General features: G+C 44.8%; 1 long non-coding RNA gene across 1 annotated transcript in view; it reads left to right on the top strand.

The window, feature by feature from the left end:
- The first annotated feature begins 947 nt into the window (after nt 1–947).
- The window catches only part of LOC310757574, a 33,584-nt gene continuing 15,377 nt past the window's right edge, over nt 948–19,154 (top strand). The window contains exons 1-2 of the long non-coding RNA XR_014545325.1: nt 948–1,052; nt 4,038–4,112. This is a non-coding gene — a long non-coding RNA (uncharacterized lncRNA). The remainder of the gene's footprint in view (nt 1,053–4,037; nt 4,113–19,154) is intronic.

Below are 19,154 nucleotides of genomic sequence, written 5' to 3'. Positions count from 1 at the left end.
TTTTTCTCTGGCTGCTGCGGCCTGTATTTTGGACTGCCTGCCTCGTTTGCTTTGCAGATAAAAGTCTTCCCCCACATGTTGCTGACATCCAGCTGCCTGTTCCTGCGGACCATGGTAGGGCAGAAAACATCTCCGTGGGAACGCAGTGCTTCAAGCTGCTTCCTCCCTCTCAACTCCTCTTGCCTGCAGGAACCTAACGAACAGCAGGCTCTTCATCACCGTCATTTGCTCGCACTCCTTGCTTCCTTAAAATGACTGTCAGTGTCTCTTCAGAGTCAGGCAGCTCATTAGCCCTCAGAAATTCTGGCCTTGGGCCACTACATAGCTGTAGACCAGCAGCGCTGACATGCTGTCTTGTGGCTTCTTTCCAGCCAAGCCTTTTCCCTCCAGGTTGCGAGATGTTGCTGTGGAGGACGGCACATTGGCGCGCTGGCAGGAAATTGACTCATTTTTATCTCTTCAGTGTCCTGGGTACAGCATGGCCTTCCTGGTGATGATTTTCTATGGTCCTGTTCAATGTTTTATTTATTTACCCTTTTCAGTAGAGGTTTGGGATGGGAAATAATAGATTAGAAATGCAGGTAACACACTTAAACTCCCCTCCCTGGCTGGTTTTTTATTGCAGGTGTATTCTGCACCATGTCCTTGACACTATAATAAAGTGTTAGTGGTGGATTTATCCTGCTTTATTAGTTCTTCTCTGGTGCTTCCCCCAGTGCTGTCTTGGAGTGGGTGGGCACAACAAAACCATAGCACAAGAAAAGCAGGACACATCCCTCCCCACACAAACAACAACAACAACCCACCAGAAGATTTTTTTATATGAAATGTTCATGCAGGACATTACAGGACATGCATCCACTGGAAATGAAGCAGTATGTCTGCCCCCAAACTATTTCAGGTGCAAATCATATTGAAAGCTGGATAGTTTCCCCTTCTCCAGCATTAGCTACTGGGCAGGCAGACCGACAGACCTGCCCATGTGGCTCCCATGACTGTGCTGCTTCCTCTGAGCTTTGTTCCATTTGGGCACCTGTTTCCTTTACCCTCAGGTAGGATCTCCTTGATGCATTTACCGGGCAAGGGAAGACAGAAGCAGGGATGGATGTATCAGCCAATTTCAGCCAGCTTTTCTCAGTCTCTCATTTTTCCAATCTTGATTTCGCTTTTCCACATTTCCACATCAGTTTGTGAACTTTAAAGTCATGCCAGCGTTTTAGTACAATTTTCTCCTTATACATTTGTTTGCAAAGCAATTTCCCCAAATATAATGCATATTTGTGAGTTATTTTTGCTTCTATATGCATTTTATGTATTTTACGTTAGCACATGCATTCCCTGCCCCCTACACATTACTTGGCTGGAGAAGCATTGCAAAATTCAGGAGAAAAGTGAATTTCCAGAGGTGACTGTGTTGAAGTCCACATACAGTCATACGTCATGTTATGTCTGCTTCATGTTACGTTCTTTCAGGTTACGTCCCGCGGTGACCCGGAAGTACTGGAATAGGTTACTTCCGGGTTTTGCCACTCATGCATGCGCAGAAGCGCAAAACAATGTCACGCACATGCGCAGAAGTGGCGAATCACAACCCACATATGCGCAGACACACTGCTGCGGGTTGCATTCTTTTCATGTTGCGAACGGGCCTCCGGAACGGATCCTGTTCGCAACCAGGGGTACCACTGTATAGTTTTGAAAGTAGGCATTAGGTAGGCTTGCCTTTAAATGCAAACTGAATCAAATTTCTTTCCCGTATAGAGGTGGAAGTGCCCTCTGACCCAACCCCATCTGTCCATTGAAAGCTTACTTTTGATATTCTCCTAATCAAAATATGGAAACTATTAACCAATTATCATTAAAGGCAATTGTCAAGAAAGGATTCAAATCACCTGAAACACCTGGGCGTGCCTTGTTAATTTAGGAAGCATCTTGGCACAATAGGCATATTCTCTTAGTGGTTCCAGATGACCTCACAGTGACATTTTGAATTCTGTGGTAGTGTACAATTTCAGCACGAGACATTTTAGTGTATGGTGCAGCTGATGCGATTTTTAAATTATAATACGGCATCTCCCACTGCACAAAAGTTGTTTGTGTCAGTGGAACAACACAGTAGACAACCCCCCCCCCAAAAAAAACCTTTGGTTTCTCCAGTTAAAAGTATCTGTGCCAGAGTGGGCAACCTGCAGCCCTTGGATTGATTTCAAAGCCTCCTACAAAACACACACACACACAAAAAAAACAAAAACAAAAAAACTTTCAGGCCTCTGGCAGGAGCAATCTGCCCATCCTGCTCCCCAACAGCCCACTAGGAAGAGAGGGAGGGAGAGAAAGAATGGAGTGTCAGAAAGAGAAAGAGACATGGATACTCCACCTACTTTTGCTCTGGCCCTGCCCACCACTGACATGCAGCACCTGACAGGTTACCCCACCTGCAAGGGAAAGTGTGACTTGGAGAGAAAGTTTCTCCAACCATGCTCTATGCCTAAGACCTGGAGGGCTGCAGGTCAATGCTGGGAATTCTGGTCCAGGTGGGTGAGATGGTCTGACCTGGAATAAGTCAACTTCTAGTGTTTCAGTGTGAAGCCAAGGCTGTGAGTCCAATATGTGTACAGAAGTGGACACCTCATTGGAGCTTGTCTTCTTCAAAAGTCCCTCTTATCCAAACTGACCGTGTGTTTTCAGTTCAGCTCCAAGGCAGGAGAACCCCATGAACGCGCTTGCATTTTGCCAGGGTGTTTTTTCTTAATAGGTCATTTGCATAAATGAAGTCATGGTCCTTTGTGTGCGTTCTGCTAAAACTGGTGGAGTTATTCAAACAGGCTTGTGGTGACTGCGCAAACCTGGGGAAGTGATCTAATGCAGGTGTGTCTGCATCCAGGCTCACGGCTCCCAATCACTTGAGCACAGGTGTATGCAATGACAGCCACAGGTGCATGCTAAGAAAGAGTGGAAAATGTGCACGGCTTGAAACGAGACGGCATCCCATCATTCCCTATACCCATTGTCTTGTCGAGCACAAAGGCCTTTTTAACGCAGCGAATTCTAAATTTCCTCTAATGTAATTATAATTTGACAGCACAGCCCGTCCGACGTGCTTGCACAAAAGGGAAGAGAGAGAGACAGAATTAAAGATGAGTAGGAAAATTCTAAATATAAAACAATTTGAATATATGAGACAGGAACTGTTTTGCGAGTGGCTGAGTCAACGTGGCTTCTTCGGGGGTCTTTCTGCTTTTGAGAAACACCGTTTCATTTCCCCCGTAAAGTTCTCCACTTTTCTAAAGTTAGCCGCAAGAGCTCCTTAAATATACCCGCAGCAGCCCCATCTGTTTTGGTCTCTTTGTTTCATAGCATTCCCAGAGCTACTCCTGTTTCACAGCGAGATGCATCCAAAATTTCCCTTCCCTAATTAACCCGGAATGGGGTTTGAAGAAGTTTTAGCCTCAGAGAATATCAAAATTTAGTTCTTAGCCTGGAGCCAGGCTCTGGGCTAAAGAACACATGTCACATTAGGAACTCATGCAACACATACCTTGACATCCTGGGTTTATTATGACACCTGCATAACTCACACTATCTCGGTCTCTCTCTTTCTGCCAAACACTAGTGCGCACTGTGGAGGAAGCAGCTGGGATGAAATGCGGGTTTTCCACTGTGCTGTTTCTTATCAGCCTTTGAACCTAGCATGAAGGTTAATTGCAAAAGCAGTGGCTAAATGCATGGAACTGTTTTCCAGTAGCACCGTCTTAATCATCAGTGTTGTCAAGCTTCAGGCAGATAGCAAGTTGCCTCATACCAAGTCAGAGCATTGCTCCATCAAGCCCATTGCAGTCGACATTGACTGGCAGCGGCTCTCCAGGGTTTCAGGCAACAGTCCTTTCCAGCCCCACCTGGAGATGCCAGGGATTGAACATGGGACCTTCTGCATCAGATCAGATGTGCTGCCTCTTGGCTACAGGCCTTCCATGTAACCCCCTCCTGTCTCTTCTTCCCTCTTTCTCTTGGGGCTGTCGCAAGTTGAGGTCTAACAGATCTACGAGGCACCAGGTTGGTGAGGACTTCATGTGCGCTTTAATCGACATTAATTCTGCAAACCTAAATTTCTGGTATGGGCTTGAATCTCTCTAGCAGGATAAAGACTATCTTATACAGTGGTACCTTGGTTTTTGAGCATACCGGAAGCTGAATGTTTCGGTTTTCAAACACTGAAAACCCAGAAGTAATTGCTTCCATTTTCAAATGCGCCTCAGAAGTCAAACGGCTTCTGCTGCATGTTTTCCAATTTTTCCAATTGAACTTGTGGCTAGCTCTTTGCACCTCAGTTTTTGAACGTTTTGGAAGTCAAACAGAATGGATTATGTTCGAGAACCGAGGTACCACTGTAATAATCATAATCATAATAATCATTTATTATTTATACCCCACGCATCTGGCTGGGTTTTCCCAGCCACTCTGGACGGTTCCCAACAGAATATTAAAAACACGATAAAACATCAAACATTAAAAGCTTCCCTAAACAGGGCTGCCTTCAGATGTCTTCTAAAAGTCAGATAGCTGTTTGTTTCCTTGACATCTGATGGGAGGACGTTCCACCGGGCGGGCGCCACCACTGAGAAGGCCCTCTGCCTGGTTCCCTGTAACCTCCTTTCTCTCAGTGATGGAACCACCAGAAGGCCCTCGGCGCTGGACCTCAGTGTCCAGGCTGAACGATGCTGTGAGGGTGGAAGAAGGCACCATTACAACTCTGTTTAGATCCACAGAATTGTCTAGGCTAGATGCCTGTGTATTAGAGGGTGTGAGGGATGTCCATGCCCCAAGCCTTGTGTATTCAGCAGCAGGTCTGAAGAGACCCCAATGGACATTCAATGGAGTGTAACATGCAGCCTATTCCAAACAACTGGGAGTGAAGTCCAAACAACTGATTGTGAATGTAGATTCCCCACCTCTTCTGTTCAGCAATTTTGAAAGGGCTTTGCTGAGGTTTCTTAAACAACGTTAAACAACAAATGTTATGCATTGGCTAAGAGCTGAGCTGGCCAAGTCAAAAGAAATCACTTTGTAAGAACACAGGTAAGTATTTTGTAACACAGGGCAACCTTTGCAAGTAAACCCTGTAGGTGTGTTGACTTGCTCAGCTCAATGGCATTGCAAGCAGAAAGGTGGCCAATTCACACATGACGCTCTGTGTCTGAAATAGGTGTGAAGTAGAGATCCTGAGTGCTGAAGGTTCCAAGCAATTGTGTTGCTGCACTGTTAGCTTTAATAAGGACCGCTCTGACCGGCAGGTTGCTACTAGGCAGGGTTTATGAGAACTGGCCTAAGGGAAAAGTTGGTTGTCTCTTGCATGTCTGCCAGGAGTGCTCTTAAAATTTTCTTGCCTGAAAGCAGAATATTGGATTAGTCAACCCCTGGGCCCCTTTCCTACTTTGTGATTCTATTTCAAACACTTACAAGGAACTATGTGAATAACAATCTACAGATCAAAGCCTTTCTTTTTGCAGACATTTTTTGGCGGATTACAGAGGATCCCAACAGCTTTGAGAAAATTGCAAACAGGTGGCAGATAACTTATGAACAGAAAAATATGGACAACTAAATAATTTGTTCAAAATAATTTGCTCGGCTCTAATAACTGTGCTGCTTTGTCTTTTTGGAGGAAATCAACATACAAAAGAATACATTGTTTTCTTTGGTACAAACAGCTTCTTTCCCCATTTCAAGGTTTCACCTTTTAAAAACTATTATTATTAATCCAAAAGCTATAGCCAGAATAAAAGTGAGAACTCTGATGCCTTAGCAAAAGATCAGCACCCTCATCTTTTCAGGAAGTCTTTCCTTGCGAAATTTTAACCACAAACTGCTTTTCCAATCCCTTAGGTATTTAGTTCCCATGTTGGGCAAAGGATTCCTTCATTGCAAGGAGTTGGACTAGATGCCCCTTGTGGTCACTTCCAGCTCTACAATTCTATGAAGGCTTTGTGAAAAAGCAATGGACTGCCACATCAAAATCTAGGGAGGCTTGTTTTTCAATGTGATGTATGGAAATGAAAAATTTCTAGACATTAAAGAGGAAAAACTCTCAAAACCACTTTACATGAGCGCTTACTTTCCAAGCCTGTAATTTGCTGGGATTTCTTTTCACCTTGTTTCGGTGACATCATGCATTTTTTTGTTCAAACATGTCTTTTGTTCCTGAGCATTTCCCAAAATTTAATATGGGGTGCTCTGTAACCACTTTATTCTGTGTATTTGATGTATGAATTGGAGGAGGGTCTAAATCACCAAACAAAGTAGGAGTAGCATCTTTTTCTTTTCTTTTTAAGGCTCTTAGGTTCACTGCAGGATGGCCGCTGTATATTCTTGTTGTCCTCTGGTCTTGGAGCGCTGGGCCAAGGTATGCTGAGCTGGGCTGAAAATCTGTGCTGATGCTGCCACTGTTTTGGACGTCCACTCAGGCAGAAGAAGCTGGTGGTGCAAAGTGGGTTGGTGCCGCTGACAAACAGCTGCTGCTTTGCTCATTGGCCTGAGAGGATTGCACCCTGCTGGCAACTGGCGTCATGAACGTGTGTGCTGTGGTTTCGTATTTAGGAGAGAGAAAACTGTGAAGTGACACGCGGAGATATAGGAGACTAGTGAGTGTTGGGTTGATAGGTTTGTGCTTGCATGAATTTCTGCAGAGTTTCAATGTTGGGAATGGTATGTGCGTGCTGGTTTATGTTTGCCCTTGGAGCTAGGGTGGAGCCTGCTTTTTAACTCCCTCCCCCAAACGGAAACAGTTGTTTCTGGTGCTAATGCTGTTCCTCTTCTTCTTCTTTGGTGACCACTAGTAGCCAAGTAAGATTGTCTTCCATGAACATGGTCTTAACAGTGTGTCCGTAACTGACTGTGGAGGCCAGTTCTGGATCCACACGTCCTTCCACAATGGGTTCATAGGTTTCCAGACGGGAGCTGATCATGATGAGGGTTTGCCAAATGTGCCTTCCTCTTAGCTTGTGTCCACCTTTCATCCTGAGTTCAAACGTCTTCAAAGTCCAAGAGTTCAAGTGTCTTCAAAGTATATGACACCTTTGGTAAAGGCTGTTCTCCAATTGGAGCACTCGCAGGCCAGTGTTCCCCGCTTGTCAGTGTTTATACTACATTTTTAAAGATTTGCCTTGAGAGAGTCTTTAAACCTCTTCTGTTGACCACCAGCATTACACTTTCCATTTTTAGGTTCGGAATAGAGTAGATGATCTCACTCGCTGGATCACCACCTTGTTGTGGTGAGTGAGCTTGCACATTCCTATGACCCTTGTGAGTGAAGCCGTTGGGAGTCTCGTACTCCCAGCAGGGTCACCCAAGGCAGTAAGGTCAAAGGGGAGGAGCTAGACAAAGAATGATAAAAAAGTCCTCAACAGCAGAACAGGCGGAAGATAACAAGCGGTATGTTACAATGGCTGTGAAGGCAGATGAAGGCTGCAACAGATAAGAATCTACCAGTCGTTGTGACACTCATGCCCTCGGAATACAGTGGTACCTCGGGTTAAGTACTTAATTCGTTCCGGAGGTCTGTTCTTAACCTGAAACCGTTCTTAACCTGAAGCACCACTTTAGCTAATGGGGCCTCCTGCTGCCTCCATGCCGCCGGAGCACGATTTCTGTTCTTATCCTGAAGCAAAGTTCTTAACCTGAAGCACTATTTCTGGGTTAGCAGAGTCTGTAACCTGAAGCGTCTGTAACCTGAAGCGTATGTAACCCGAGGTACCACCTCGCCTTACTGCGAAGACTTTGCATTGGTCAGCATGCACTGATCTACACACATGAAACAAATTCACGCACAGGTGTCTTCCAAAAACCCATCCCAAACCCAAGCTATTGCTGTAGTGGTTTGCTTTCCAGGTTGCCTCTGTTCACATATGCATTCAGTGCTGTGGCTGCCATCCCTGAATATAGACAGAAGGCTGGAATATTCTATACTTTTGGAAGAAATGTCCCCTTTGATTTGTGTGGTGTGTTGGGGAGGGGCAGAGAGGCAGTGTGGTATTTCTGATGGCAGTAACACTGTCCCAGAGTTACTTTGAGCTTGCTGTTCTCTTGCCCCATTGCAATGATCACAGCACTGCGGCTGGGAAGCCACCACCGCCTAGGATTTCATGTACCTCCCAGAATAAGAGTAGGAAGAACGTGTATGACTAGTGTATATGCCAAAGACCTAGATGTGCATGCGATGATGCAACCTTGCAGCAGCGTGGCTGTGATCTTGACACAGGGGCTGTGATGCAGAGGGCAGCTAGGCTGCGCTGCTGGTGGCAAAAAACGGCAGGCACAATCAGCATTGTTGGACAGGAGGCTGGCCTCATCAAATCCTTGCGTGCTGCATACCATTAAAACTGACACATCTTCCTAGTGCCATGCGTTGCCTAAGACGGATGCAGATTATGTGCAACGCCCCGCTGTGATCTGTTACTGATGTTGCTGAAAAAAGACTGTACGTGTACGAGAGAAAACAGGAAGAAAATTGCCCCCCTGCTCTGCTTGTGCTATTTAAATTGACTGCTCTTTGTGTAGCCCTTCTGAAACGGCAACACAAGAATTTAAGGAAAGCTCTGAAAAGTGTAAAGGGGGAAAAAGGGAAGCCTTTATGCTCACTTCATGCTCAGTTGCTTCATTTTGTGACAGTAATTTTTTAGGAGGGCTGTACAGCTACAGTCGCTGATGATTTGCGATCCTATGACAGATACTGCATTTTGTTGACGGCATCCCACACAGATATCCTGGTAACTTTGATTGGACTCTTTTCTATTAATGGCGTGCGAAAGTCTTTGGGATCATTAACTGAGCCATGTGGGTACGAGGAGGGGAGAGGACTACCTCGAGAGGACCTTGTTTGATGGGTTCCTTTGGCTGACTCAGGCTGCAGCTCAAGAGAAGAGCATCAGCTGGGTACAAATACTCTTTACTGGTAGTATGTTACAGCATGTTACAGAGTCTTTTGGGTGGTGGGGGGGAGAGGCTTAGATCTCAAATGGAAGAAGACGACGGCTGCTAGTCAGTCAAGGGTCTCTGTCCAGCAAAACATTTAGCAGGAAACCAAACACCCTTGATTTTTAACTCTCCTTTCTCTGCAGAAGAATCTTCCCCTTCCCTCGCAGGGTCAAGACCAGCCCTTACACAGGAGTCTGGATATCATCCAGAGAGAGTAAGGTAAATATCTGAGGAGCGGGAGAGCATCTGTTTTGAATGCATAAGGTCCCAGGTTCAATCCTCAGCATCTCCAGGTAGGAATGAGAATACCGCCTGCCTGAAAACCTCAAGAGCTGCTACCTTTCAGTGTTGAGAATACTGAGCTAGATGGTTTGAATTGGTATATGGCAGCTTCCTATGTTGCCAGTATAGTCTGGCTCCCCTTAGTGGCTGTGAAGGACACGTGCATAGTAGTGGATTTGCTCTCCTCTCTGTGGCTAACTTCCTCGAGCGGCACATTCCATTCCTTAAAGGAAGAGGAAGAGGTCAGTGTTGCCTTAAATGCCCTCTCTGGGCTCCCCTAAAGCCCCTCTCTATGGTGCTTTGTGAGAATGGGGTAATCCTGACCCAAAGACCCGTGCTGGTGGAAAAGGCTGGTATTTGAGCTTAGTGCCTACTGGGGACTGGCTGTCAGGCCCATAGCTGTCAACTTTTCCTTTTTCTTGTGAGGAATCCTATTCGGAATAAGGGAATTTCCCTTAAAAAAAGGGAAACGTTGACAGCTCTAATAAATATTATTTTTTTTTAAAAAAGACAGCTATGGACAGGCCACAGGGAACTTTGCCAGGTAGATGCATGAAGCTCCCTTGCTCTCCTCTTCTCTGCTTCTGAGCATGCATTAAGTCTCCTGGGCACATAATTGGCCAGAGGGGCAGGAGGATTGGGATGAGATCACTGAGGGGCCAAGTATTGCATCGGGAGACAGCCTAGCTCTGCCCCATTAGTGAGGATGTCCCAGAGGAGGAGGCAGCGGCACCATTTCCAGCCCCCACCCTGCCTCCTGTCAACAAGGTTTCTCAGGTGACTGAGGTGATTGCCTGGGCCTGAGTTGGTCAGTGAGCTGGCTGAGTCAATCCAGGCCCTGGCACCAGCATGAGCAGATGTAGCTGACTCACAGGGGTCTTCGCTTGCTTGGCCAGTCCCATTGCTTGTGGCGAGAACCATGCGAATGACTGTGCCTGCCCTGCTCTTCAGAAGACGAGCCCAAGGCGTGTCTCAAGTTTCGAGACAACACTGTAGCTTGGGCCCAGGCGTACGTCTCAGAGCTTTTGAACTTACAAACTGTGTAGACCTGATCTGTGTTTAAGCCGTGTAATGTCTTGTGGAATAAAGTCTTTAGGGATATCTAAACTGAGTGCTGTGTTTGAGGGTGGGAGCCAGGACAGGACCATTTAATAGGCACATGGGGGCCTCCCTCCGCCCGAAGACTCATGTTGCATCTAGGTGCTTTAAAAATTCCATTCTGTGCTTTGATCTGTAATTCAGGATCTGACCTGCTCTGTACACATAATTTGTGTGTTCCCCATGCACAGTAATGGAATCTAACAATGGCTCTAACATTTCCCCCCTTTTGGTTGAAGTGGATTAAATTTACAGGCACAGGAGCTCCACCTCCCAAGCGGATTAAGCTTGCCAAATTGCAAACCGATAGGCCCAGGAACTTTATGTGCAGGAAGTAAAAAGAATTCAGTTTCCTCCAAAATCCATTCTTTATTTTAAAAATATTTATAGACCACCCTGGATACAAAATATGCAAGTGTAGTTTTAAAAACACGCACCCACACCACGGGGAGAGAGGAGCAGAAGCAAGAGTACCTTGCTTTTTCATATCTTAAAGAAAACAATAAATTAAATTAAACATTTTTAGTAGGGTGGATTCTCTTGCACTGCATTAAAAAAAAAAACAACCTTCAGAGCTTTTGTGGGGCTTGTTTGTGTTCTCTGATAGGCCTTATAATACAGTGGTACCTCGGGTTACATACACTTCAGGTTACAGACTCCGCTAACCCAGAAATAGTACCTCGGGTTAAGAACTTTGCTTCAGGATGAGAACAGAAATCGTACTCCGGCAGCGCAGCGGCAGCAGGAGGCCCCATTAGCTAAAGTGGTGCTTCAGGTTAAGAACAGACCTCCGGAACGAATTAAGTACTTAACCCGAGGTACCACTGTATGAGGGTTTCTAGAATGCTGCCTATGGAGTTCTGAAGAGCTTTGGGTCAATGTTATTGTGTGTGGTTTTTTAAAAAAAACAATAAACAAAGCTTTTCACTTTTTAAAAAATCCTCTGTTGTTGTGCTTTAACAAGATAATAATTTTGAAAATCCAGAGCTATTCAGTGATCCATAGGCAACATCTAGAAAAGTCAATGGACCCTGAAAAATATAAAGATAAAGGAGATAAAGGAGAACAAAAGAGACAGAAAAGCAAAACAGCATGAGACTTTGCAGACTTCTGGGGTGCTGACAAACAGGCCACCACCAAAATTTATGAGAATGTCAGATGAAGCATTGGATGCGGTATGGCAAGCTATGACTAGAAAGCTAGAAAGAAGAGAAATGTGCTGGTATGGCCACCAAGGGGTGTGGATGTCTTGAAAGGTGGCCTTTGGATCTCAGTCATAAAGAGCAATGAAGCTGTTTGGATACTAATGCAAGTATTTTTTATTCCGCAACTATGGGACGCTTTAAAAAAATGCATTGATTGACTAACACCGAGGCTTGCAAAATGTTTTGCCAATAGTGACCCAACTTAGCAAGCAAATTATTAATAGGATACCTGCAGCTTCCCACCTCTCTTTTTGACAAGTCAGCATTCCTCACCACAGGGTGTTTGAGGCAGGGGTGAATTGCGCAAATCAGATGACCTGTTTCCAAGTCCCTGTGATTCACTGCATCTCTTTCCAAACACACACACACCTCCTCTCCCACTGGAGCCAGAGGGGAGGTAAATTTAGCATCTGGCATAGGGCAGATGCTGGAGAGTTGGCCTGTCTGAATGCAGACAGGTAAGATGGTGCTAGAAATCACATATGTGTGTGAATTCTCCCTTCAACTGACAGCCACAAAATGTTTGCTCTCAGGGCGGAGCAATTTGGCCAGCCATAGTCTAATCGCGCCTAGAACCTGCTGACCAGAGAGTTGGTTACCGCCAAGTCGCTTTTTAGGGAATCAAAAGAGTTAATTAGAAACATTTACTTCAGCTCTTAGTGCGTCCAGGATCTGACCTGTGGGAGCCACCGGCACCCTGGCTGGCATGTCTCCCTTCTTCCTGGCTCACTTCATGGTAAAAGGTCTCGTTTCAGTGAGGGCAATTATTAATCTGTGCTTTTTAGAGAATGACAAATATATTATATCCGCCCACATGCACACACATTCTCTCTGCCTGATGTGTGACCCCTGTCTAAACGCCGAGCATATGGGGCCAGTTCAGTAAATGAAAAGGATTGCTTTGCAAGCTCATTACTGCTTTGAAGTCTCTCATTAGGAACGGATTCCGCTGGTGCTATCTTGCCACAACACCCTTCATTATAATGACTCTGCCGGGCATTAACACGGGTTCTGCAGCGAGCGGCTCCCCCACTGGGCATTAACTAGGGGCTCCCGCAGGTGCTCACTATTAGGCTGCCTTTGTAAATGCACAATTCAGAAAGCTGATTGCAATTAATCTGGGAGCAACGGTGGGAAAGAGAGAAGATTGGGGGGAAATGGTCCTTCTTTCTGGGTGAAGAAAGGAAGCTACCTCTGGGGTGCTGTTGAAAGGATGCTGAATTTAATGGTCCTTTCCTCATGGTGGCAATCACCATGGGAAGTAAAAAATAAATAAAAATGGAAGGCAATAGCAATGATTACAACAAACAGAAAGGGCGAGGATCTCTACAGGTGCTAGGAAGTTATGATGAATGCTGTAGCCCAGTGTATTTTGGACAGAAAGTCTTCAGAAGCAACTCATTTTTCACCCAGATCTGTCCATTTGTGCATCTCCTAGACACACAGAGTACACTTTCTACCTGACATGCATTCGCCGAGAGCAGCTTTTCCCAACCTGATGCCCTCCAGAAAGGTTCGCCTTAAGCTCCATGGCCTTCGGTCATGCTGGATGGGGCTGCTGGGAGTTATAGTCTAGAACATCACTAAATTGGGGAAGGCTGGTCTAGAGCATTTCAACACAATCAACTATTTCCTAGCTCCTGCTGAGATATTTTTTGCTGTTTCTTCCGACAACGATCCTTACATAAATAGGATGTCATTTCACCACAATCTCTACTGCTTTGCTAACAAGACTTGACCAAATTTGCAGTGAATGTATTAATGCATCTTTCATGCGGTCTGATATTGGTTGTATTTCCTACTGCATCTTTGCATTCGGATTTCTGCACCCTCTAGAACACATGAACATGCTGATCGTTACTCTTTCCAGTGATACCATCTTAGAAGTGCATCCTTCATTTGCAAGTGCACAGTTAGACTAGATTGGGGAGGGGGGACTTCCACATGGATGCACAAGTATGAAAATATTTTTTCAATTGTAAAAAAAAAATGTGGTAATTTCATAATAGTTGGAGAACTGGATTTTTTTTTTTTTAATGTCAGTTTCCTTCATGCTCAGATAGGGTGAATCTGAGAAGATGGCAGAATATAAACAAGACTATTCCTATACATGAGGGTGGTGTTGGAGGGGGGAGATAAGAGATGATGGGAAGTTACAAGAACAAAGCATGATCTTATCAGGGAAGCATAAAGTGAAATAAATCAACTGTTTCACAGTGGAGCGAAGTAAACAGTGGGGTCCTCCAAGGATTTGCATTTAGACCAGTGGTTTTAATTTATCCAAAACTGTCTGGGTTGAATTGCAAGGTTTGCTGATGGCATGAAATTATTCAGAACGAGATGGTGAAAGAGTCACAAAAGGATATTTGCCAACAAACTGACTGGGCATCAGAAAGGAGGATGAAGCTGAGAGAAGTACAAAGTGAAGCACTTGGGTCAGAACAAAAGTTTCCACAGTGTTTTTGATAGTCCTCCTTTGGTCATTTGGGGCTGATTGACAGTATGTGGGGAGAGAAAGGCTGACTCTCTCCTGATTCTTCCCTTTTTTTACTACAGTGGTACCTTGCGTTACAGACGCTTCAGGTTACAGACTCCGCTAACTCAGAAATAGTACCTTGGGTTAAGAACTTTGCTTCAGGATGAGAACAGAAATCGTGCTCCGGTGGCGCGGCGGCAGCGGGAGGCCCCATTAGCTAAAGTGGTGCTTCAGGTTAAGAACAGTTTCAGGTTAAGAACGGACCTCCGGAACGAATTAAGTACTTAACCCGAGGTACCACTGTACTGACTTTAAGGGAGTGGTGGGAGTTTGGTGCTGGTTACTCCATTTCAGTGGATTGTTGGCACTGGTCATTGCTTCTGAGAACTAGCTGGTTATAGTGGAAACCAGTTATGGGCAAAAGCCATGGATCAGTGATCTTTTCCTGCTCTTCGTGTTTTGTCTTGTCACGGCAAGTTTTTGCCACATTCTCACAACCACTGGTTTGCCTTGGAATGTGTCCCACTCACTCTGCCCCAGTCTACACACAGGCCCCGGTCCAGCTCGTGTCACCTGCATTCCCATCCTCTTCACAAGAAATCACCCGCATTCAAATAGTTGAATGAGTCCCAATGAGCACTGCGGTACATATGTAGATGTGCACCCAGTGTGTAAACATACTTCCATGCATGAGTCTCCCCTGCTGGATCAGTTCAATAGAACATATCCAGTGTGTGGCTATCTTTGTTCCCATTGAGAAGCAGAATCCTCTGAAGCCCTGTAGATGGAAACAGCTATTTATCTGGCTCCTTTGCTGCCAGCCCGAGGCCGTTCAGAAGTGTCCTGCCGCCGAGACATGATTTCAAGTGATAGTGTTAATTTGGTTAATTAGAATTCCTGGGTAGCGTGTGCACTTCTTGCAAATCAGCTTTACACTCTAGACTCACGGCAAATAGTTATTTGCCGGCGCGCGGGGTTATGTGTGAGTTTATGATTATTATGATTCAGGATCGTTAATTTTACATTTGATCCGGAGCTGATGATATGGCTCAATTAAAAGTTGCCATGTTTGGATCGCTGCCTCGTTGTGTGGCATATGGCGGAATCAGACCGGAGCTCAAAAGGAAGGATTTGAAAGGCTAATAAATGGATGTGTAACAAACAAGATGGGACCATGAGAAAAGAACAAAAGAGGTGGTTTTAATCTTTCTTCATTCACTCCATTAAGTGAAGTAAAGAGAGGGTAAGGCCTTGTCCACACTTCTGCTTGCTCTTTCCCTAGAAAGCATAAGTCAGAGCAGGGGTTTTTTTTTTGCTAGACATGTGCTTTTTTAGTGCAAAACCCAAATCCTGAGAAAACCCAAATTGCTGTTTGCTCCGATTGAGTGCTAAAGACCAGTTTTTCCCCTGGGGAAAGCAGCGGGGCAAGAGAAGCCCTTAGCTGTGTCTCGCCTCTCTTTCTGGTACTTAGACAGTTAAAAGACATTGGCCACAATCCAGCAGAGTTAAGCATGCTCTGACTCCAGTGAAATCTTGGCCTGTGTGAGCTTAACTCTTTTCAAAGGAAGGTCCCTTTGGGATTTAGTGCTTTGCATGCAGAGGTTCCAGCCAAGTAGAGAGAACTTGAGAGTTTGCAAAGTATTTTGTGACGTTTCGGATGGCCTAACCAAGGTATCACCCTAATACAAACAGTGCCCCCCCTTAAAGGCCAATGTGGGCAGGGGTGGCCCATCCTGTTTCACCGCCTGAGGTGAAATGGGAAAGTGTCACAGCAGCAGAGTCCACGACATCTCACGATGTCTTGTGGAGCTCTTGTCAGATGTTGTGAGAGCTCTGTGAGGTCTCACAAGTTCCCTATGAGATTCTTCCTGCTCAGGGCGGCTGCTTGACTCCACCTCAAGGGCTCTAAACATGGGCAGGGCTCACTCCTGTTCAGTGCCTTTTTTCCTAAAAAAATATTTAAGGGTACTCTTATTTTAACTCAAGAAAGCCATCATTTTATAGTTCAAATCAGGAAAAATAAATACAGTAAATGGACAAAAGTACAAAGAACATGCATTACCTTATATTATCACACATCCACATTCCACACTGCTTCACACATTAAATGCTCGCTTCCATCTGAGACTCAGGAAACACTGGGAAAGGAAATGGAGGTGGTAACAACAAAACTGACCAGTCACTGTGCTAGATTCCAACTCCTACTTCACACATTAAATGCTTGCTTCTGTCTGGACTTTGGAAAGACTGTGACAGGAAATGAGGCCACCATCGGGGGTAGCAACGGAACTGATGATTTACCGTGCTAGAGAAAAAACTATGTTTTTATATATCTTTTAGTTTCTTCTCCCGTTAGATTCACAAAATGTTTAGGGCAGGCATAGGCAAACTCGGCCCTTCAGATGTTTTGAGACTACAGTTCCCATCACCCCTGACCACTGGTCCTGTTAGCTAGGGATGATGGGAGTTGTAGTCCCAAAATGTCTGGAGGGCCGAGTTTGCCTGTGCCTGGTTTAGGGGCATGCGTACCCCTGTGTTCCCCCAGAAAAAAGCACTGCTCCTGTTAGTGCGACTGGAATTTGTGTTTGAAGGTGCTTTGTTAGTTTTGTTTATTATTTCAATTTTCTTACCTTCAGCCAAAATGAGATAAACTTAATGGATTGCCCATCAGCTCTAGTCCAAAGTAAATTGCATTGGCAATCACAAGGTTTACTGAAATAGAAGAATGTGCTCTATGCCAGGAACGAGATGCCTTGCTAGAGCTGTAGGTGGGCATGTGGACCAGAATAGCAGAAGTGCAGCCTATTAAGGCATAGATGTATTGGCGGATCTGTAGGTGGGCATATGGGAGAAGAATAGCTGGAATGTGGCATAGCAAGACATAGACGCATCAGTGGAGCTGTGTAGGTACAACTTGTCCTATAAGGCCCACACTGCTCCTATTTCTAGATTTTCCGTTTCCCAGCGCCACTTTCATCAAATCCCGAAGAAGAAATTACGAAGAGCGGTTTGCCGATAGCCGTTTAATGCCATGCGTTTGTTAAGCTGGTGATAACAGGTTAAATATCAATAGCTTATTAAAAATATATTTATTGCCCAAGAGCTACATCCCTTTTACCCCTAGTTAAAAGTAAATCTCTGCAAAAAGGGATGCAGCAATGAATTTGTGGCAGAGTAACATACAATAAGTATCTTTTAGCGATCTCACTCTCCATTTCAGTAGACAGCTTTATGCTCAATAAATAGTGCAAGATTATTAAAAACATATTTATCGCAGATTAACAACTATGAAATAGATACAAATCTAGGCTACTAAAGCTCAATAAACATACTTATAATAATCAATTCTGGTATTAAAACACAATAACTGCCTAGTTTAATCTAAATGAAATGGGTTTCTGGGAACCTTACATTGTAGCCTTTCTTTACTTGGTTTTACGGCTTTAAAGGGAGCTTTGATGAGGTTTGGCCAACCTGTGGCTAAAATAAATCACATATTATAAAGAAGCAGTCTCTGCTGGAGAGAAGTTGGCTGCTGTGGAACTCGGTTCTTGCTTACCAGATTCTCTAGGAGACAAAGAAACTCTAGAGTCCAACAGGTGTGTCCAAATTGGCGCACTGTGAATGTGAGCATAGTGGGTCCATGCAGAGTTTGGCACACGGCAAAGCCATTGGGTGATCATATCGCCATGTGTCCAGAGACGGCACCCAAAGTCACTCAAAACCTGCCAAAAATGGGTAGCCTGGGAAATAATGGCTTGAATTCCAAGGGCATGCGGTCAACCACTCACATGGAAAACTTTGGAAAGCGCCTTCTTAGTAAACAGTCTTTAGATGGACAGACATTTTTAAAATGGCAGTCCTATCTTCAAAATGCAAGAACCTTTCTTATATCACATCAGACCTTTGGTCCATCTGGTTTAGTATTGTCTCTCCGATGGTGTTGGTTTTTCCCAGTCCTGCCTGGAAATGGTAGGGATTGAACATGGGAACCTTTGTATGCAGAGCATGTCCTCTCCATTATATGCAGTAAGGCTACCCTTGGCTTGATACAGTTGACAAAGGAAGCTCATATAGTGAACTTCCTTTATCAACTGTAGCAGCTGACACTGCTATTGATGTTCAGGAGAGGACGAGGTGATTGGAAACACATAGTGTGAGGATGCCAGAGCACATGGCAAGTTGTACTTGAGCTTATACATTCAAGCGGTATGTAAATTTCATGAAATAAATGAAATCAAGAAATAAGGAATCACACATGGGACTACAGTGGTACCTCAGGTTACATACGCTTCAGGTTACATATGCTTCAGGTTACATACGCTTCAGGTTGCATACGCTTCAGGTTACAGACTCCGCTAACCCAGAAATAGTGCTTCAGGATGAGAACAGAAATTGTGCTCCGGCGGCGTGGAGGCAGCAGAAGGCCCCATTAGCTAAAGTGGTGCTTCAGGTTACGAACAGTTTCAGGTTAAGTATGGAACGAATTAAGTACTTAACCCGAGGTACCACTGTAGTCATTTTTTGCCGCAGCCCCGCACTTATCACACTGTATAGCTGCATCTTTGATTCATTTATCTTCTCATAATTCTCCAAGTCAGTACAGCTCTCCTTCGGCTGAAGCAACCACATGGCCACTTTGCCATGAGGTGTAGGGCCAGTTCTCACATGCCTACTCATCACTTGTCAACTAGAGCATTAATTGCATCTGTGAATGTCTAACGACACAGCTAAAACTTTTGTAACACCTGATACCCACTCAAAGCACCATTGTTTTCAATAGAGGCAATTCATTAGGGGTTGGTTAATGAAGAGATGAGAGACCTAGCCCCAAGTCTGTATAAATCCTGTATTTTCAGCAGGCAACATTTCTTTCCTTGCTACCTGCTTACACCACCTTTCTGCCAACGCACACTAAGAAGTTTTTTGCAGCCATCCTTCGTGTGAACCTCATTTTAAATGTGGCAAAGAAAAATTAAGGAGACATTCCCAAGGTTTCACCAAGTGCCTTACTTATCTATCAACACCTTCTGTTCACACAATCGGAGTGGTTAAAGAATGGCACAAAGGCTTTTCATTCTTCCAAGGAGCACTTGGAAGCTCTTCTAATCCATGCTAGCGAT

The sequence above is a fragment of the Podarcis filfolensis genome, assembly GCF_964270895.1.
Source record: "Podarcis filfolensis genome assembly, chromosome: 2".
Classification (NCBI taxonomy): Eukaryota; Metazoa; Chordata; class Lepidosauria; order Squamata; family Lacertidae; genus Podarcis; species Podarcis filfolensis.
This window is presented reverse-complemented; position numbering and strand designations above follow the sequence as displayed.